Source organism: Hemicordylus capensis, chromosome 3, assembly GCF_027244095.1.
Source record: "Hemicordylus capensis ecotype Gifberg chromosome 3, rHemCap1.1.pri, whole genome shotgun sequence".
NCBI lineage: Eukaryota > Metazoa > Chordata > Lepidosauria > Squamata > Cordylidae > Hemicordylus > Hemicordylus capensis.
Genome location: NC_069659.1, coordinates 65485696 through 65508260, shown reverse-complemented (window position 1 = coordinate 65508260; position 22565 = coordinate 65485696). Strand labels below are relative to the sequence as shown.

Here is a 22565-nt window from a genome sequence, read left to right as displayed (position 1 = left end):
CAGTTTAAAAACCCTGGAAGGCCAGGCCACAAAGATAGGTCTTAAAGGGCTCTCCTGAAGGCCAATAATGAACCCAGATTACGGATTTCTGCTGGAAGTGCATTCCACAGCCCAGGAGCAGCTACAGAGCTACATCTGTTGCCGCCAGATGTATTGGTAGTAACTGAAGATGGACCTCCTCAGATGACCTTAATGTGCGGTGGGGATCATGCAGTGGGGATTCTTCTGTATTTTCTAATCCTTCCTTCTGTTCCTGCTCTAGCCATCCATTCTGGCTTCCTCTTCATTTCTTTTGCTCTGCCTGCCATCTGCCTCCACTTCTGCCTTTCTGTCTCAGTAGCTGCATAAATAGTCTCTGGTGATTGCATTTCATGATCTTGTGACCATGAAAAACAGACCAATAATATGGCAGTCTGATCTCTTTGAAATTTTGGTCAGTAAATGCTACCACATTTCTTGATTGAATTTTAAAATGTCAGAACATTTGGTTATTGAGTATTTTATTTATTTACTTATTTATTATATTTGTACATTCTCTGGGCAGTTTACAGCAACATAAAACAAATTAAAACCTTAAAACAATTTAAAACCACAAGTCTAATTAAAGAGCTTGGGTGAATAAATTTGTCTTTAGATACTTTTAAAAGGTTGTCAGAGATGGGAGGGCTCTTATTTCAGCAGGCAGCACATTCTAGAGTATCGGGGCAACAGAGCAGGCCCATCTGTGTGTAGCCACTAGATGAGCTGATAGCAACTGCAGATGAACCTCTTCAGTTGATCTCAATGAGTGATGGGGCTCATAGTAAAGATCACAGTAAAGATCACCTAAATACTCTGGGCCTAAGCTGTTTAGGGCTTTATAGGTTATAATCAGCATCTTGTATTTTGACCGGAAACTTATTGGTAGCCAGTTCTTTTAATATAGGAGTAATATGGTCTCTTCAAGATGATCCAGAGACCAACCTGGCTGCCACCTTCTATATCAACTTCAGCTTCTGGCTAGTGCATTGTAGTAGTCAAGTTGGAGGTTACCAGAATATGTTCTACTGTTCTGAGGTCGTTTATCTCAAGAAATAGATTCAGCTGGAATATCAGCCAAAGCTGATAAAAAGCACCTCTGGCCACTGCCTCAACCTGAGATACCAGGGAGAGGTTTGGATTCAGAAGCACTCCCAGACTGCGTACCTATTCCTTCTGGGGAAGTGTGACTCCATCCTGAACTGGCAAGTCAATATAGTATCCTGAGTTCTGCCCCACACAATAAGTACCTCAGTCTTATTTGGATTCAGTCTTAGTTTCTTTTCCCTCATCCAGCCCATCACTGTCTCTAGACAGGCATTTAGTGATGTTATGCCTTTTCCTGATGATGTTGACATAGAGAAATAGATTTGGGTGTCATTAGCATACTGATAACACCCTGCACGAAATCTCCTGATGATCTCTCCCAGCGGTTTCATGTAGATATTTAAAAGTATTGGAGATACTATGGAGCCGAGGGGGGCGGGGCGCCGTGTAAAAGTTCATGTTCTGAAGAACAACAGTCTCCAAGTGACACCATCTGGAATCATCCTGAGAAGTAGGAGCAGAACCCCTGCAAATTAGTGCCTCACACTCCCAAATCTCTTAGACATTCCAGAAGGATACTATGGTCAATAGTATTGAAAACAGCCGAGAGATCCAAAACTCTTCCTGTCTTAAGGAGGAAATCATCAGACCTCTTCTGAAGAAGCCTGCATTGGATCCCTCAGAGTTAAGCAACTATAGGCTTAATTCCATGGTTGGGCAAGGTAATTAAGAGGATGGTGGCCTCCCAGCACCAGGCAGTGTTGGAGTTAACTGATTATCTAGACCCATTTCAAACTGGCTTTTGGGTGGGCTATGGAGTAGAGACTGTCTTGGTCAGCCTGATGGATGATCTCCAACGGGGATTGACAGAACGGGAATTGACAGAAGGAGTGTGACCGTTGGTCCTTTTGGATCTCTCGGCGCTTTCGATACTATCGACAGGAAGAGTTTCCTTTAAGACTCTACCCTACTTCAGAGAAGCATTTATAATATCTATCAATCCTTCTACATCAACCCCTCTGCCAGTTAGTATAAGTCATGTCAGACAAGGGTCAAGAGGTGGTAGGCCGCACAGTTCCAAGCAGCTTTTCCATATCAGGAGTCACAAACTGAAACTGATTCAGCATAACCACATAAGAGGAGTTGCTGGACATCTCTGCATTAGACACTCTAGTAATTGTGGGGTCTGAGTCTAAATCGGCCCAAATACAAGAGATTTTATCCGCAAAGACTCATTAACTATGCTAGGACAGGAACTGGGTTAACTAGATCCAGTTATCCCAGCAATTGTGTCACAATTTAGTTGGGCTAAAGGCATTTAGTTATGTGAAGACATCTGGTCTATGTGAGAAGGCATATATTTTAGGCACTATAGAAGTGTTTGCAAATAGAGCACTTCCAGAGGGATTGGGTCCTTCTAACAAAAGAAATCTGGGCTATAGGAATAACAGAGATAAGCAGGACAAATGCTGGCGAGCACTTAGATGAGACTTTAGGGATTTAAGCAGCCCAAAGATGGGTCTACATATTCTAATAAAGCTGCAGCTAAATGATTTGAGCGTATTAGGGGCATGTTCAGTTTAGAAGTACTGGTGTTAAAAGCACAAAGCTCTTAAAATTTCTACACCTATAATTATCTTAACAAGAAATCTGCGCCTTCACTAAAATATTTTTACATCATCCAAAGGAGACTTTCTAAAAGAGGAGCTTCAGAAATAGAAGCACAGAATACTGTAACACTTAATGATACCATGAGGGGACAGATCAAGTCACATTTGCAATAGAACTGTAAGATAGGATCTAATAAGAATTCAAGTTAAGAGACTCTACTGTTAGAAATCCAAAGAACTTGTATCATTGGCTTCCAGATTAGGAAAGTTTTGAACACCTATGGCTAAACAAGATCAAAGAACTTAAGTTCAGTAATTTGAAATATGAGTAAGTTAACCAAAAGCATTGAAGGTTTGAAATATTTTACCTAACATCTGCTCAAAGGACTCATTATTCTGGAATTTTGGGAGATATGAATAGCATAAATATGAAGTCCTGATGTATTTGCCTTGTGACAATATTTGGCTCTTAGCAAATATATCCCATCTGTGAAGAAGGGGGTGTAGGAAAGAATAAAATTTAAAAGGATTGTATTGAATTATGGCTATGGTAGTTAGATTTTTGATATAATCCATTAGCTTGAATTCTTGGCTGGGAAACCCTTCCCCAGTTGATCATATGCTACTTATCATCCGTAGCAGGTCTGATCTTGAGTGCACCAACCACTCCTGGCTTTGAGCCCAAAGGCCCTGACCATCTGCTGTTCATTTCTCTGTTAGTGTGTTCCCTGTTTAATTATCTGCTGGCTGACTTCCGCTCTGTATTATGCCTGAAGGCCCTGGCCCAATGCTTTATTGTCCTTTCAGGCCCACCTGATCTTTGTTCTATTTGGCTTTCTCTTCTTCCACCTGGTCTGCTCCAAACTGGGCTTGATTGAAAACTGCAGTTGCGTTTGATGATGGGTAATGAGGGAAAAGGCACTTAGGCACACCCAACAGAATGTGGTGTTAGAACTTCAAACTGTAACTCTTTGGAAGCTGAGAATCCCAAATGACAATATTTAGAGCCACAGCACACTTATAAGTTTGGGGACTGTGTTGATCCACAGTTTAACACTGAGAAAGTTGGTTAAAATGGTGTTAACAGCAGAGTGTATAGCAGCAGAGCTTATTGAGCTTAGTGTCGGTCAGGAAGTAGTCTAAAGAACCATTAAATTTCAATAGGACTTCCTCTAGTAAACTTAGGATGTCAGCCAGTTTTTAGATTTTTTTAAAAAAAATTGGTTATATTCGGTGGCTGACAATCCAGACTAAACTTGCACTGATGTGCCACTGTTTTCTGTTGCGGGGGTGGTAGTGGATTTAAATGATTCCCTCTATCCTTCTATGCTTCCAGAACTATGCCCTGAGAGTCCTCCAACCCCCCAGGGACATAGTTTCAGGAGAAACAAATGTCAGCAGAAGGAAAGTGAAATCGGCCTTCCCCTTTTGTGCGACAGAAAACTCTGGCACATCAGCACAGGTTTAGTTTGGATGTAAGCCTCTGCCTTTTATATCCTGATTTAATATGGAATCTGCATTTAATACAAAGTATATGTGCAACTGTATACTTTTAAGTCTTCCTGAGTATTTGTCCCTTTCTTTTTTAAAACATCAAGTTAAAGTTTGCTATTGTATACAGGTGGGCCTCCTTATTCACGGATTCGTTATCTATGGTTTCGCATATCCTCAGTCGGGAAAATGACACCTGACCTTGAAAAAACAAACAAACAATACATATTGACCTTGTGTATCTGCGGGTTGGGGTGGCTGAAAATGACCACGGAGATCATTTCCAGCCACCATTTTAGGACTCGGAGTGACAAAATGGCTCCCATTTTTTTAAAAAAGGGGGAAAGCACAATTCTTGGCTGATTTTTGGCAGTTTGGGGGCACAGCGCAAGGGGGGGAGCAGCAGAGACAGTTAAAGAGCCACCCCCCCAAAAAAACCGGCCAATTTGGGGGCATTTTTGGCTGAAAATGGCTGACCAGGAACGTAACCCCTGAGATCCATAGGGATCAATGCTTCCTTATTCATGGTTTCCATATCTACAGTACAGCCGCAGAATAGAACCCCACAAATAAGGAGGTCCACCTGTATAAAAGAGAATAATAAAAGAGAATAATGGGGGACTCTTGAGGGTGTGCATTATAAATGACAGTAAATTACAGATTTTGTTTTGTAGCAAATTATTATATTCTGTTAGCTAAGCAGCATGAACATTTTACTTTCTATCTTATGAAGAAACACTTTCCTGCCCAGTAGCTATACCTCCCTTACTTCTAGAAATTTTCACAGTTTCGCACTTGGGCCCAACCCTCCAGGAAGTTCTTTTCTTCAAGTCCTGCTAAAATGAGTTTGTGCTCTGTTTCAACTACTCTCCATTTCAGTGGGGCTTCAAAAAGATAACTTTCCAGAGAGTTGAACCCCACCCCAAATCTCTAAGGAAATATAATTATGTAATGTAAAAGGCAGGTGGGCTGCATGATCAAATGTTTTGGGTTACTCTATGGTCTTGAGTGATTGTGCCGATTTGATGTAACAAAACATTTTGGTTTGTAAACAGTGTGCATGCTTTTTCAGAGTATATATGAATTATAAAATTGGAAACATAATTTAAATCTACCCCTTTTCTAAATGATTTAAATTCTATTATTTAAACCAATCTACACCTGGAAGTATTATAAGTGTATCTTATAGGGCCTTCTTAGGTATGGCACCCCGCCTATGGAATTTCCTCCCCAAAGAGGTAGGTGTGTGTGTGTGTGAGAGAGAGAGAGAGAGAGAGAGAGAGAGAGAGAGAGAGAGAGAGAGAGAGAGAGATGCCAAACAAGGTCTCGTTTATTTGCTCAGGCCTTCTGGATCTTGGTTTTTTAAATAGTAGAATGTTTTCCTCTGTGCATTTAACATTTACATTGTTTTAATTATATCTGTATTGTATTTCAGAACTTTGGCTGAGGAGTGGCTAATAAATATTATAAGAAAGATTTGAAAGATGTGGTGTTTACATCTGAGTAAATAAAGTAAGGATAAAACTAAGTATTTAATGGTAGTATTTAGTAGCTGATAGTTGGAAAATTGCACCCAGACCAATTGAAGACATGAGACAGTAGTTATGGATGAAAATTCAGCCACAACTTTATTAATGAATAATAATGGAAGAGGATTGGCACTCCACCCCCAACAGTGCAGAACTATGGACTTGCTGCAGCCATGAGAGTCCAACCTAAACATCTAGGGTGAAACACCTTTGCTCCAGGCAGCATGAAGCCTATGGCCGCTTGCTACCCATCTTAGCCCACATAATGTGCACCCCCCCAATCCACCCGAACCCGAACTGCCCATGTCCAGACCGGTCCTGAGACCTGTAGAATGGCCTCCGGACCGGTCCGGGCACTTCACTAAAAATAAATTGCACTGTGCCTGCCATTGTGACCAATAACCAACTAACTAAAGCCCATAGTACAAGACGGGCAAAAAAAGCCCCCAACAAAGCCAATCTGCCAAGGGTCAAAAATTCCTATCCAGCTCCTGAAAAGGCAACTATCCGAAGCCCGCACTATGAACAGGGATGGGGGAGAGGGGAGGGGTTGCTTCCCAAACTGGACTGGTGGCATGAGGCCTACCAACGACCGACAAGACCCCACCCCCCTCAGGTCCGCCAGCCAATGGCTAGTTTCCAAATGCCTCATGCATCATTAAGAGGCTGGGGCAAAGAGCCTGCCCCCAAGACAAGGTGGGGAGAGTGGGCATATTTTGCTTTGTGGGGGATACCTGTACCAACTTGTGCCTGAAAAACAAGACTAAGAAAATCTGCCTGTGCGACATCAAAGGTATTTTAAAGCAAGTATTTCAAGAACTAGTTAAATCACTGGTGGTGGTCTCTGAACAGGTACTCTGCAATAAGGATATAAGTATGACTGGAAGTGTTTTTGCAAGTGTTGTTTAAAATGCCTTTCAGACTTGAATGTTTTACTTCTGAATATTAGTGAAAGAAAAAGCAGAAGAGAGCCATTTTAAAATTGAATGTATATTTCTTGCTAATGTCTGTCTGTCTTCTTATTTCCTGGTGAGAAATGCCAAAACCATTTTAAGCATCACTTGTGAAAATGGCCCAAGAAACCTCTGTTTCTTAATCCTAGTTCAATTTCTGTATTAAAGCCTGTATTTAACGATGAACTTCTATAAGTCTAATTGGAAAGCCAAAAAATAAGACATTGAGTGAACTATAAGAACGGGAGACATAGTGGGTTTCAAAATCCTGATTATACTTATTGATTTCTTCCTTCTTCTGTGCATTGAGTTATTTGTTGCCATATGAAATATATTCTCTTTTCCTCCATTCCTCCAAAAAGTAATACATGCTACCTCGCTAGCACGCTGTTGTTTCCTCTTCTGCAAATAACAGATAATTGCTTTTCATTGTCAGGCTGTGAGCTGCAGTTGGTCTAGTGGCATGCCCTTTGCTTTATTTTTCTCTATTAGTCCAGGAAGTGCAGATTTCTAAAAAATTAAAATTTTCCTTGTGAGATGCCGTAATTGGCATTTCACTCACTAAGTGTTTAAACTTTCTAACCAATCTGAGGCAAATACAACCTCTGCTTCATTGCCAGCTGTGTATGTTGCTATGGGAACTCAGTAGGGACTATCTGCTGATTACTGTTCTAAGGACCACACCTGGCTTATTTGCATTCAATTTAAGTTGGGGAAATTTCAAAAGAAGAAAAGGGGAGCTTAGATTAGCCAGTGGGCAGCCAGAAAAGGCTTGTCATTTTGAGGCTGCCAGTTTGGACGACAAAAGCTGTTTTCTTATTCATCAGACTTCTTGGCAGACCCACACGTCGCTTGGAATTTTGTAGATATTTTGGAGGTGGGGTGTTAAATCTTGATGCTGCTTCACATTCTCCTGCATCATTGCTTCTTATTACCTCAATCCAGCAAATTTCATTATACAGAACTGCATCTATAATAGATGGTCTGATTAGAAGTGAGAGACTACAAAGTGAGCATGCTGAAGTGGGGCCTTTTTTCTCCCCTTAAGAAATTCCATCTCTCTCTGTAACCTTATTGTGTCAATGTCGTATTAAGAAGAGATTGAAAATTTAGGGAGAACTTTTCTTTTTACCTCTTGTAAATTGTACAGGAGAAGGATTATGAGAGAGGCCAAAAGGAGGAAAGTAGAATAGTTTTCACAAATACTGCTCATGTGTTCAGTAACCAGAATGTTCGCCATTTCTGACAATACTGTTTTCATTCTCTGCATTGTGAAGATCTGCACATGTACATTATCGCACAACTGTTTCTATGTTCTTAAGTGTTGAATGCAGAAATGTTATGAATTTTGAAATATTTCCTCCAACTCAGAACTCTGTAGCTAGTGCTGCCATATCCAGGACTCCCAAATCTGAGTAACTGAATTGTATATTATGCCTAGCCTATCTCTTGACCATGCTAATACAATTCATTATATTAGCCTCTAACCTGTGTAATTTTCAGCAGGTGTTCTGCATCTGCTCCTTCTGAATACTGATGGCAGTTTGGAAAAGGATAGAGGAATGTTTTCTCACCTGACAGTTTCGTCTTTCAGGCAAAGGGCTTCTCAGATCAGTCCTGTTCTCTCAAGAGAAACAGCCTTTTAGGCTGTGAAGCTTTTTCCTTTAGTCAAGTTGATGGAAGCTGGTTAGTTTTGTTTTGTTTTCCCTGCTGCTAGGATCATGCTGCTGATTAGGTTTTTATTAATTGTTTAGATGTTAAAATTTCACCCCTAGATTTTAATATTGTTCTCCACTTTGAGAGTTCTTGAGTTGAAAAGATGACAACATATCCTCAAATATGAGCTCAGAAGTGAATATGAAGAATGGAACAGGTGTGTCTACCCCACTACCTCTGTGTTTGTCTCCTTAAGGAGTGCAGGCTCCTAATTTTAACACTGAAATTATTATTATGTAATTAGGATTACATCATCTTGAGGCAAATCTCATAAATGCGGAAACATTTCTTGGGTAGAAACTACACCTACTTTTCCATAGCTTCATATGTGAACAACAGTTTAAGTGATTGAGCTTATTTTGTAGGCATAGTCCCACCCTCATCGGTGTTCTTAACCAACATGCCATGAAGTACTTGGTCATTTGCATCATGCAGGACTAAAGCGGTGAGGCTCCAACTTAACATCAGATAACCTTCCCCTTACAATTCTCCTTTCTTTCTACTTGTACTCCCCCAGTTCCTTCTGCAGGCAGTTGCTTGGGTCACTAGTGGAGGAATATACACACCTTTGTCTAATGCTTGTGTATTGCAACTCATATGAAGAAAATACTTCAGTATCTCAAAGAGATGGCTCCTCTTCCACTTTGTTAAATGTGCTGCAGTTTTCAATAATGTTTCTAGTCTATCTCCTTTTTAAAAAGTACTTAAAACTCTTCACCAGTTGTAAGACAAAGTAAGCAATTGCTTCTGTGACTCAGATTAGAGACACTGAAAGAGATACTTGAGAAGCAAGAGTGTCCAATTTATGACTGTCTCCACATATGCCTTTTAAAAATAACTTCATTCATCTCGGCAGCACAGTTTTTAAGTACAATGGGGTCTCATTATTTGCTTCACTCAGATCATAGAAGAATCTGTATTATGAAGAAAAGTCAATCTACACAGAAAATACAAAACACTTCCTTGATGTTTTTCTGAGAGTTGATCATGAAGTTGGTTGAAATTGCCATAAGTTCTGCATTACCTAGAATAACCAGCAAATTCAAAGCTTTAACTCATAATGCTGCTGTGAGAAGTAACCACGTTGTTGATTTCACCCTGTGTCTTGCGTCTTTCAAATGCTACTTGGTGGTGTGGGAGCAGCCATGCCACTGATAATGAGACGTAAATTTTGGGCAGCATAAAAATATGTTAAATAAATATAAATAAATGATGTGTGGATTGGGCCTTTGTTACTGTGCATGTACCGTGCAACATAACCCCCTCTCCAAGAAAAAATTTAACAGCTGTATTTGAAAATAATTGATTATTAAAAATCAAAACAGGGAAAGGGTGGTAATCCATGCTATGAGCCAAGGCCCTGGCATACTTTGTGATGTTTGTTTTCCTTTTAATTTCATGTAAATATTCTCCCAGTTACTTCCCCAAAAGATAAAAGACTATTTTGAAATGCAGAAGACAAAGCAATCTCTGGCATATGATTCATCATTAACTTGGGTAATATACAAAGCTCCACATTTTCCTTTTCTAGTTGATTTTATCTTTATCTGTAAACTAATAAACTTCTTAAGTTTTCATTCCCTGTGTAAGTTTCAGCCCCTCTTAGTGTCTGGGCCAAATCCCAGTCTCCCACTCACCTGTCAATTCATAGGTAAGAAGGATGTATAGTAGGTGTGGTAGCTGTGGCTGTGGAACTTGCTAGCATTGCACTTTGGGATGTCTTGGTGGGACACTGGCCCATCATCCTCCACAACCTTCCATTAAAATTAATTAATTAACCATTAAAAATAGTTGCTGACAAAGACTTTATGCTAATAAATTCTTTCCTGAGAACAAAGAGGAACCCACCTAGCCAATAACTGAAATACAGCTTTCATGTTTATTGTGAAAAGAAACTTGAGCATTGGTAAGTTCTGAAGGTCCAGGTTCATTTTATATCATTGCTGTGCTCTTGGAAAGGAGCAGGGCTGTGATGAGAAGATGCCCCTCACTCCTGACAGCTGCAAATGGTCAGGTAAAAAGGCTTATGTGGCAGCTTTTCTTGCTGCCTGTAGAATTTGGTAGAAGTAGAGATGAAGTACCAGATGGGAATTATGCAAATGAGGCATGCTAATGTAGCATACCTTATTTGCATGATTAGCACAGCTGTTTTGCATAATATGCAAATTCTTCGGGCTTTGGGGGAGTTGGAATGTGACAACCAGTCCTCACAGCAGCAAAGAGGGAAGAAGAGCAAGGAAAGAATTTTGATTAAAGAACTGTTTCTCTTCCTACTGATGAACTGAGGGAATCAGTGACGACTCAGTGATGAACAAGATTCCATGGCTAGCTGGTTAGAAGCATATAGTTGTAGTCAGTTAAGCTCCATGTTGTGTACTACAACTTATAAGGAAAACACAGAGAACTCCTTGCACTCCTCCAAATGGCAGTGTGGCAAGTTAGACAGAAAACTACTAAGTTGCAGTATTGTTTTATTCTTCCTCTCTTGCCATTTTTTTAAACCATGTGATGAAAGGACTAGTGACGAAACAGCTAATCAAATGAAATAGTTTCACTATAGCACTAAGATGAAATGAAAAGACTTCACAGCTTCTAAAAATCAGATATGGAATAGATCAAATCATAGAAACTTCTCAATATTGATTTACAAGACTAACACAGAGCTTATGTTGTTTTAATAATTTCTACCCTGCCTTTCTAAGTTAAAACAAACACAAGATAGCTTGTAGTGAGCAGACATAATTAAAAGGATATGGATCGGTGCTTGCTTCGGCAGCACATATACTACAGTTGAAACAATACAGAAAAGATTAGCATAGCCCCTGCACAAAGATGATACACATTCGTGAAGTGTTCCATATTTTTTTGGCTAAGATCAAGTGTGTATAGATATAGATTATGTTTAAGAAACAAATTAAAAATATTTCAAATAAGCAAGAATTAGTAGTGGGGGACTTCCAACTTTATATCTTTTGGGAGACAACCTCTGCTAAGCATCAAATCTCCAGCAAATTTGTGACGTGCCTTGCTGACAGCTTCCTGTCTCAGAATGGAATGAAGGGATTGGCTATCCTTGAATTAAGCTGAACGAATAGGAAAGAGTTTGTCAATTAGGTTGAAGGGATGGGGAACTCGGGAGTCATGGGAGGAAAGTAATTCAGGTAATGCTAGAATTGTGCATCTTCTGGAAAACTAAAAGTGAACATAGTCAAACATGTACCTTGGATTTCAGGAAAGCTGATTTTAATAAGCTCAGAGAAGCTGGATAGAATTCCAGGGCTAAATAAACTAATAGGCAAGGGAACCCAAGATGAGTAGGAGGTGCAGTCACAGAGAAAAATGGGAGACATCTAAACAAGCCAGTGTAGCTGCATAAAAAATTTGTGATGAGTTGACGTATCAGAAATATGAGGACACATATAAGAAATGGAAAGTAGGACAGATCACCAAGAACTGATTCAGCTGAGGACCTCAGACTGAGGACCGCAGACAGTGGTGGGAAAACTAAAACTGAGGACAAGCTGTGGCTTGCAAGGGATGCTCAGAGCAACCAAAAGGACTTTCTAAAGTATGTTTGAAATAAAAGGGAATAAATGGTCGGCCCACTGATTAATAAGAATGGTAATATGTTAATGAGTAACCAAAAAAAAGTCATTTCTTATTTTGCCTCTGCATCTCTCAAAATGGGAATGTGCTGACATCAGAAAACAGCATGAATTGTGAGGGGTCAGGATTGCAGTTCAAGACTCATAGGAGCTAGTCAGGAAACTACTACCTACTTTAAATGAGTTCAGGGACAGATGAATTGCATCCTAAGTATTAAAATAATTTGCTGCTTAGTCTCAAAATGTTTATCGTTTTGAGAAATCCTGGATGAGGTGTTGGAAGACAGGTTAATATTGTCCCAATTGTCCCCCCTCCCTACAAAAAAAGGGGCGGGGAGGAGGATCCAGGAACTATGGACTAGCCAATCTGAGCTCAGTATAATGGAATATTCTATAATGAAATATAAAGGAACCAATCAGTAATCATTTTTATGCTATTTATTTATTTAGTATTTATTTATTTGATTTACATATTGCCCTTCCAAAATTGGCTCCGGGCGGTTTACATCAAAACATTGTTATCATGATAACAATTAATCAGTTAATAGAAGCCAATATAAATTAACAATTAAGCAATTAATAGAAGCCAGTATAAATCCTGACACACACACATATATGTGTGTGTGTATGTATGTATGTGTGTATATATATATATATGTGTGTGTGTGTGTGTAGGTGTTGTGTATTGTGGGAATGCTGTGGATATACTTTATCTTGGTTTTAGCAAAGCATTTGACAAAAGTTCCCCATTAAAAAATTGGGTAGCAGATAGTCAGATATGGGCTAGGGGATAATATTGTCAGGTGGGTTCACTTACTGGTTGGAAAACCATGCTCACAGTGCTCATCAAGCTGGAGAAAGGTTTTGAATGGGGCACAGCAGGCTTCTGTCCTTGGTCGAGTACTTTTCAACATCTTTATCAGTGATTTAGATGACAGAGTGGAGGTTGCAGATGACATAAAAGTGGAATGGACAGCTAACACCTAAAAAACAGGAATAAAATTAAAATGACCTTGACTGAATGGAAAACTGGACTGAAATGAAGAAAATAAAATTCATCTTATTTGTTATTTCTTTGTAAACCGCCTTGAGCCATTTTTGGAAGGGCGGTATAGAAATCTAATTATTATTATTATTATTATCTGAGACAAATGGAAAAGATCTGTACTTAGGTGAAAAACGTTACCAGAAAATTGTTTTGGTAAGAACTGCCATTTTACGCACCATAGACACATCCATCATCTACTTTCCTTTCACTATAATCTTAATTATATTTACCATCCTCACAAGTTAGCCCTCTGAAACTTTAAAGGTTCATGTGTTTGCCATATTGAACTAGGGTGGCATTATCACAAACCACCATTTAGCTGTTTCTGCTCAGGTACCAAATTTGGTGCCTCAAATCTTCACACACCCGCCATATTGAATCAGAGTGAATGTCATCATTAGAAACTGCACCATTGAGGTGTCCCTATGTGTCAGTCATTACAACTGTACCCAATTTGGTTCATATCAGTTCACAAGTTAGCCCACTTGTGACTCAAACATTTACATTTCTGCCATTTTGAATCAGGGTGGATTGCATGGTAACAAACTATGTAGTTGAGGTATTCCTACACAGAGGCATATCTAGGGAAAATAGCGCCTAGGGCAAGCACTGAAATTGCACCCCTGTCTAAACATGGTGATGGAAACTGCGATAGTTAGCATTATCTGAATAGCTATACACATGGTGTAGGATTGCCTATTAGAAATGACTATCTGCTGCCAGGCATGCCAGACATCCACATGTTGGATGTAGTATTTACATAGGGCCTATGCCAAAACTGCAAGGTCATTTTTCACAACTTTGTGAGTTAATGGCCGAGCAGTTTGAGCCTATGTGCATTGGACTCTACATGCATATTCCCAGTGTGTGGATACTCACAGCGTAGGGGTTTAGCAGGGAAATATTTCATTTATGGCTACCAGCTGCACATTGCAGAAAGAAGTTGTTTGCATATGGAAGCTTGCAAGTCACTCAGGAGACATGCCCACACTGGATATTTCAAATCTGGCTTACTACATAGGATTTTCAGTACCATTTATATAACAAAACCGAGAAGTGCTCAGTAATATCATACCACCAAATCTATGCACTGTAGAGCAAAGGATTCTTCTCTTTAACCCGACTACAAGGGAACATTAAACAACCAAAATACCACCATCAGTGATTTAGGTTCATCCACTATGTTTCCCACTATGGTTCATATATGCTGACATCATGACTCAATATAACACAGTGTATCAACGAGTGAAAAAATGCTTCTTAATAGACAAAAACAAGATTTTTTTCAGCCCATACTGAAGAATCCAAACCTATAGCCAGCAAAAGGAAAGCAGGCATTCTGCACATACAAAGATATAATAATCACTTCAAGTGAAGGCAACGGTTTTACTTCGTATCTCCCTCATTGCATAAAGAATCAGGTGTACAAAGTATCTATGATAGTTTGTAGCCTACTGTGAGGGAAAAGTAAAAGCTTTTTCTCTCCTTCACTCATGAATGAAAGAGGAAAGGGCAAGAAGGAGCAAGGGAGGAGTCCATGGCTTGCAGCAGTTTGTTCACATAGCAGGAAATCACATTTTCCCATTATGTCTGAACCAGGCTATTGTTTCAACACCCAGACAACTGCAATCTAATATTTGTAGGAACTGTCTGATGGGGCCCAGAATCCATGAGACTGCAGACTGAAAACAAGTGATGATTTAACCCATCAGCCACTCTGGACAACACCTCCTGACATCATATGTTCGTTTCTAAAGAATTTCTCCCATTCATCCACTGTATTAGGTCAAAGCTTGTGGGTCATGATATGGATACTGACTGACAGACTAAATTACTCATAAGTAGTCCCATGTAAATTAACTGGACATGTTAGTCATGACCAACTTGTCCCATTAATTTCAAATGGGCTGCTCATGAGCAATTTAGTTTTGGCTTCAACTGATATCACCAACCAATACATATGTGGAAGTAAAATTTTGGATGGTCTGAGCGGGAGAAGGTCATTTTGATATACAGTTTAGCTCTTTGCTCTCCCCCAGGGCTGGTGCTAGGGGTTCTGGCACCCCCCTGCAATCTATAAATTTGCACCCCCTCTCTGATCAGTATTAACGGCAGGCTATATCCCCACTTGATACCTAATGACACAGCAAGAAAGTAACTTGCCTAGGGAGCAAGAGGTTGCCAGTTTGAATCCCTGCTGGTAAGTTTCCCAGACTATGGGAAACACCTATATCAGGGAGCAGAGATATAGGAAGATGCTGAAAGGCATCATCTCATACTGTGAGGGAAGAGGCAATGGTAAACCCCTCCTGTATTCTACCAAAGACAACCACAGGGCTCTGTGGTTGCCAGAAGTTGACACTGACTCAACAGCACAACTTTACCTTTATACCCCCCCTTCCCCAAACTCCTTTACACACTCTCAGTTTATTCACACAATAAATCCAAGAGAAGCTGCAATGTAGTAGAAAATTTGTTCTAAAGATTGTTCATTGATGGATTTGATTGCATTTGTATACGGTCCCCCACCCCATTAAATCTTGAAGTGGTTTACAATGAACATTGGCACTATTTGTGATTCTGCAACCAGGGAAATAAAATTCTGACTTTGTTGGGCAGGGTGTACCCATTTTAATCGATCAATCAATCAATCAAATTTATTTAAATCATACAATATAACTTCCTGAATATTGTTGGATAGGGACATGGGGAAAGGCAAAATTAATTAAAAGAGCTTTGTCCGTTTCACTTTCCCTTGCTGGATTATTTGCAGTCCTAAACATAGTTGGAGGAAAGTGGCATTGATAACAACAGGGCTTATTTTCCAGTAAACATTAGTATCAGGTGGAAAGTCTCAAGGCAAAAGCCTATGATGGTTTTTCACATCATACTGCTGGGGGAACATGGAAAATCACATAACTTTAAAATATATTTTTCTTTTAAGGAACCAAAATAGAGGAGGTGGTTGGATTAGTTGATGAATCATTATTTATGACAGAAGCAATAGCTCTAGGGTCCATGTCTGGCAAACAGGTACATCCCACTTCCAACATGAGAATCATGTTGGCGCTGATCGAGCTACCTTGGGGGCAGGTCACATTTTCCCAGGAAGAACATATAAGTGTGGAAGAAATAGTACTTGGAAAATGACCATTACGCATTATATTAATTTGTGTAAGTGGCTCTAAGAGGCTTCACCTGAAGGGTGGGATAAATACTGTAAATTTTATGGTGTGCAATAGGGGGAAATCCCATGAAAAGGCTGAAGAGCCTCCAGCCACCTCTTAACTTTACTTTTATGTTCATTAAAGCTTAAAAAAGACCAAGAAGTCAAATGTTCTCTAGTCCTTCCCTTCTCTGCCTCCACTGCTTCAAGTGCACGCTGATGCCTCTCTCTCTCTCTCTCTCTCGCATGGAGTCAGGAGTTACTCTGACTTCATCGCCTCCTCAGGAGGAAGTTTCCTACACCGATCCATACACACAGTGGGAAGGAGACAGTCAGCCTGCAGACCCCTGCTGCTCAGAAGAGCCGTGGCAGAGCTCCGTCACTCCTTAAAGCCTCTCTGAGCAGGCAGGTAACGGCATATAAAAGCCTCAGCCTGAGTGAGAGACCAAAGTGAAATCAGGCAGCTCAGCACACACACACGGAGGAGGGAAGGGAGGAGAAGGCACGTGACTGGGAAACTGTGAGCAGGGGAGAGTTTTAAAAGAAACTTTCTCCCTACCTCCCTTTGATAATGAAATTGCCGGTTAAAAGCAGCAACTCAGCATGTTTGTTTGATGCCTGCTCGTGAGCGAAGGGGAAGGCTCCTTGGGCTGAGCGCTCCGATTCTCAGTGTCTCTCTGTGACTCCCTCCCTTGCCTCGCTTGCCCGAGGGGAGGGGGGCGCCGCCGCCGTCCGGACTCATATAAAATTAAATTATTATTATTTTAATCGTGGGGGGGGGCAGGGCATGACAGGCACTTTGTGCCCCCGCTTCAGCTGTGCCTAGGGCACGTGCCCTGCCTGCCCCCCTCCCGTTATGCATCTGTTCCTACAACTGTACCCAATTTGGTTCATATTGGTCCAGGCATTGCGAAGTTGATGGGTGTTACACATGGATACACCGACAGAATGCTGGGTGATCTCATAAGCTTATTTTCCTTAAGGAAAATCATCAAAGACTCCTGAGAAAACGTAGCAGTTATGGGATAAAGGGACAAGTACATATGTGGATTGTTAACTGGTTGAAAGATAGGAAACAGAGGGTAGGGATAAATGGAGAGTTTTCACAATGGAGGGAAGTAAGAAGTGGGATCCCACAGGGATCTGTACTGGGATCGGTGCTTTTTAATTTATTCATAAATGACCTAGAAGTAGGGGTAATCAGCAAGGTGGCCAGATTTGCAGATGATACCAAACTCTTTTGGGTAGTGAAATCCAAAACGGATTGTGAGGAGCTCCAAAAGGATCTCTCCAAACTGGGGATGGGGCAACAAAATGGCAAATGCACTTCAATGTTGGCAAGTGTAAAGTGATGCACATTGAGACGAAAAACTCCAACTTCAAGTATACGTTGATAGGATCTGAGCTGTCAGTGACTGACCAGGAGAGGGGTCATGGTGGACAGCTTGTTGAAAGTGTTGACTCAATGTGGGGCAGCTGTGAAAAAGACCAATTCCATTCTAAGGATCATTAGGAAGGGGATTGAAAATAAAACTGCTGATATTATAATGCCTTTATACAAAATGATGGTGCGGCCACACCTGGAGTACTGCATACAATTCTGGTCACCACATCTAAAACAGAACATTGTAGAACTGGAAAAGGTGCAGAAGATGGCAACCAAGATGATCAAGGGCCTAGAGCACCTTTCTTATGAGGCCAGGCTACAACACCTGGGGCTATTTAGTTTAGAAAAAAGATGACTGCAGGGAGACATGATAGAGGTCTATAAAATCATGCATGATGAGGAGAAAGTGGATAGAGAGAAATTCTCCCTCTCACATAACACTAGAACCTTGTGGAATTCTCTACTACAAGATGTAGTGACAGCCAACAACCTGGATGGCTTTAAGATGGGTTTGGATAACTTCATGGAGAGGTCTGTCAATGGCTACTAGTCGGAGGGCCACCTCCAGCCTCAAAGGCAGGATGCCTCTGAGTACCAGTTGCAGGGGAGTAACAGCAGGAGAGAGAGCATGCCCTCAACTCCTGCTGTAGGCTTCCAGTGGCATCTGATGGGCCACTGTGTGAAACAGGATGCTGGACTAGGTGGGCCTTGGGCACGATCCATCAGGGCTGTTCTTATGTTCTTATGTAAGGAAAGTAGACTAAAATGTATAGGTACAAGATGAGGGATTGGCTTCGCAATAGTACATGTGAAAAGATCACCTATTGCAGTCCATCACAAGGTGAACTTGAGCCAACCGTGTGGTGCAGTGGCAAAAAGGAGTCACTGCATTCATTTTAGCCTGAATTAACAGAATCATAGTTTCCAAGTCACAAAAATGAATAGATCTAATTCATTCTACAAGAATGAATAGATCTTCTAGTCAGAACGCATCTGGAGTACTGTGCTCATGGGAATCCAGAAATCTATACTTGGCTCAATAGCCAGCCATTATTTCTGGTTTTCACCAATCCTTTATCTTCCATCAGATCCTTTTCAGGCACAGAGCCAGAGGAGAGAAACGGGTCTGCCATCACTTGCACTGATAGTAAGAAACTGTGGTAGCACTGTCTCTACTGCTCAAAAAGTTTTTCTGCTGTTCCTTTGATGATTGAGTGACTAAGTGCCGTCAAGTCGGTGTTGACTTCTAGCAACTAAATAGATAGATTCTCTCTAGGATGATATGTCTTCAGCTTGGCCTTTAAGGTCTCTCAGTGGTGCATTCATTGCTGTTGTAATCGAATCCATCCACCTTGCTGCTGGTCATCCTCTTCTTCTCTTTCCTTCAACTTCCCCAGCATTGTAGACTTCTCAAGGGGAGCTCAGTTTTCTCATAATGTGTCCGAAGTACGACAGTTTGAGCCTGGTCATTTGTGCCTTGAGTGAAAATTCTGGATTGATTTGTTCTATGATCCATTTGTTTGTTTTCCTGGCTGTCCATGGTATCCTCAAAAGTCTCCTCCTGGACCAAAGTTCAAAAGTGTCAATACTTTTTCTGTCTTGCTTCTTCAAAGTCCAGCTTTCTCATCCACAAAGTGTCACAGGGAAAACCATTTTCTGAGTGATTCTAATCTTTGTAGGTAGTTATAGACACGTCATGGCATCTAACTATGCTTTCTAAGGCTATCATTGCAGCCCTATGAAGTGCAAGTCTGTGGCATATTTCTTGACTGCTAGATCCTGTTCCTTACCTTCTCAAAAATAGCAGTACAAATGACTTCTGGTGAGAATATCTGTGTGGTGCTAGGTGCTTGCCAGAGGGCTGGGGGCACCTGCCACAAGTGAGCTCATTTGTGAATACCTGTGTGTCCAGTTCTGGGTGCCACACTAAGAAGGATGAAGACAAATTGGAACAGGGTTGAAGAAATGTTGAAGGAACTCAATATGTTTAGCCTAGAAAAGAAAAGATGGAGGTGGGATGTGATCGCACTCTTCAAATACCCAAAGGGCAGTTGCATAGAAGCAGGCAAAGCCTATGATTTTCCAGAGGGCAGGAGTAGATCTAACAGGCTTAAGTTCCAGGATAGTAGATTTCAGCTGAACATAAGAAACTTCTTAATAGTGAACACAGTTAAACAATGGAACCAATTACCTAAGGGGGGGTTACTAGAGGTCTTCCAGCAGAGGCTGGACAAACCATCTGTTTGGAACGTTCTAGCTCTAGATTGTCTGAATCAAGCAGGACACAATATCAGAAAAATGAAAACAGTGAAACCAATATAAAAATAGCAGCATAAAACAAATCATAGTTTCATTGATCTAATAAACCTTATATTTTAAAGACCTGATGAAAATGAGAGGGTCCCCCCCCAGCTGCCATTTAAAAACAACAAGAGAGGGACCTGAGGATTGACTTATAAAAATAAGATAGGCATACCACAGATAACCATTTGTCTGTAACAAGGGCCTTTGTTTTTGTGTGAAGTCTCTCTTATCTCAATTCATTGTTTTCTGTAATACATACAGTAGAGAATGGGGCATAGTTCAGTGGCAGAACACCTGCATTTTATGAAGAAGGTCCCAGGTTCAGTCCCTAGCAACTCCAGTTAGGGCCAGAAAAGACCCTGGTCTGAAGCCTTGGAGTGCCACTACAAATCAATGTAGACACTTCTCAGCTAATGTAGGGTAGGCTATGGGGTGGAGACTGCCTTGGTCGGCCTGATGGATGATCTCTAATTGGGAATGGTCAGAGGAAGTATGACTCTGTTGGTCCTTTTGGACCTCTCGGCGGCTTTCGATACTATTGACCATAGTATCCTTCTGGAGCGCCTGAGGGGGTTGGGGGTGGGAAGCACTGCTTTGTGGTGGTTCCACTCTTATCTCTTGGGCAGATTCCGGATGGTGTCCCTCGAGGACTGTTGTTTTTCAAAAACTGAACTTCAGTATGGTGTCCCTCAGGGCTCTGTATTGTCTCCAATGTTGTTTAACATCTACATGAAATCACTGGGAGAGATCATCAGGAGATTTGGTGCAGGGTGTTATCAGTATGCTGATGATACCCAGATCTATTTCTCCATGTCATCATTCTCAGGAGAAGGCATAACCTCCCTAAATGCCTACCTGGAGGCAGTGATGGGTTGGATGAGTGGTAACAAGCTGAGGCTGAATCCAGCTAAGACGGAAGTACTTATTGTGTGGGGTCGAACTCAGGAGAATTTTGATCTGCCTGTTTTGGATGGGGTCACACTTCCCCAGAAGGAACAGGTATGCAGTCTGAGAGTGCTTCTGGACACAAAACTCTCCTTGGTGTCCCACGTTGAGGCAGTGGCCAGAAGTGCCTTTTATCAGCTTCGGCTGACATGCCAGCTGTGCCCATTTCTTGATATAAATGACCTCAGAACAGTAGTACATCTGCTGGTCAGCTCCAGACTTGACTACTGCAATGCGCTCGTCTGGTGGCTACTTGCGAACTCGCGTTTTGGGCGGTATAAAAATGTGATAGATAGACAGATAGATAGATAGATAGATTCTTAATCAGTGATCTGACTCGAGATATTGATTGATTGATTAAGTGCTGTCAAGTCATAGTCGACTCTTAGTGACCACATAGATTCTCTCCAGGATGATGTGTCTTCAACTTGGCCTTTAAGGTCTCTCAGTGGTACATGCATTGCTGTCGTAATCGAGTACATCCACCTTGCTGCTGGTCATCCTCTTCTCTTTCCTTAAACTTTCCCCAGCATTATGGATTTCTCAAGGTAGCTGGATCTTCACATAATGTGTCTGAAGTATGGTAGTTGAACCTGGTCATTTGTGCCTTGAGTGAAAATTCTGGATTGATTTGTTCTATGATCCATTTGTTTTCCTGACTGTCCATGGTATCCTCAAAAGTCTTCCCCAGCACTAAAGTCGTCAATGCTTTTTCTGTCTTGCTTTTTCAAAGTTCATCTTTTGCATCCATAGAGTGTCACGGGAAAAACAATTTTCCAAACGATTCTAATCTTTGTAGGTGTAGACATATCATAGTATCTAAATATCCTTTCCAAGGCCTTCATTGCAACCCTACCAAGTGCTAGTCTGGACTCAAGATAAGGCAGCTTTATATGTTCTCTTTCATGAAAATGGGAGTCTTTGCAAAAATGAACTTTTCCAAAGCTAATCCCAGTAAGCTGACTACTCTATAGCTACCAGGAAAACTTAGCCAAGTGACTAACCTTTTGTCTCCTGAGGGCCATTTCACATATGCAGAGTTAAATCTAAGTCTGCTACTAAGTGAAAACTAAGCAGAGAGCTTCAGTTTTATCACTACTCCCTGACAAATGTACCTGTATATTGCATGTGGTTGCTGCATTCACATTATCATTTTTTAAAACCGTATAGGTGTACACTAAAAACAAAAATAATAATGGATGTGCTGCGCAAATAGTGATTCACTTCAGCTGAGTCAGATGGAATCTTATACATAATGCCCTTTTACATGAATAACTGCCTCTTCGATTATGGCCAACTAGAATTCTCTGTTTTCTTTCTGAAACTGCCGCTTTGTTTTTTGTAGCATAGTATATTCTGAGCTTCCCTGGGAGCCTTGTGGGGCTGAAAGCTAGTGTTGAAATGCAATAAATAATCATTTGTCAAGTTTGACCTTGGAGGCTATGAGACCTACCTGAGATGGCCTCTACAAGTAGTTTTTAACTACTTATTCATTCTTAAGGTGACTTGTTCATAATATACAGTGTTATCTTTCAGTGGGTGGTTATCAGAGAGTATCTTTTGCTTACGGTGTTTACATGTGCAGTTAGATTGGTGCTACTTCTGGTCACAGATGGAGTCCCCATCCAGTTAAGCCTTTTTTTAGCTAACTGAAAGCACTCTTTTAGTCACATTGATAATGATACTAGAGATCTTCTTGCCCCCCAAATCAGAGGTGCACCTAGGTAATTTTGGAGCCTGGACCTA

General features: G+C 40.9%; 1 protein-coding gene, 1 long non-coding RNA gene and 1 other non-coding gene across 7 annotated transcripts in view; 2 read left to right on the top strand and 1 right to left on the bottom strand.

Annotated features, from left to right (window-relative positions):
• The window catches only part of POU2F1 (POU class 2 homeobox 1), a 212784-nt gene that overhangs the window by 59870 nt on the left and 130349 nt on the right, over positions 1–22565 (top strand). The gene's annotated exons all lie outside the window — the stretch shown is intronic.
• On the top strand, positions 11125–11229 carry LOC128352650 (U6 spliceosomal RNA). Its single transcript, XR_008320551.1, has one exon. It is a non-coding gene; the product is annotated as a U6 spliceosomal RNA (small nuclear RNA).
• LOC128349955 (uncharacterized) overlaps positions 12515–22565 on the bottom strand; it is a 54908-nt gene continuing 44857 nt past the window's right edge. The window contains exon 6 of the long non-coding RNA XR_008319084.1: positions 12515–12952. This is a non-coding gene — a long non-coding RNA (uncharacterized LOC128349955). The remainder of the gene's footprint in view (positions 12953–22565) is intronic.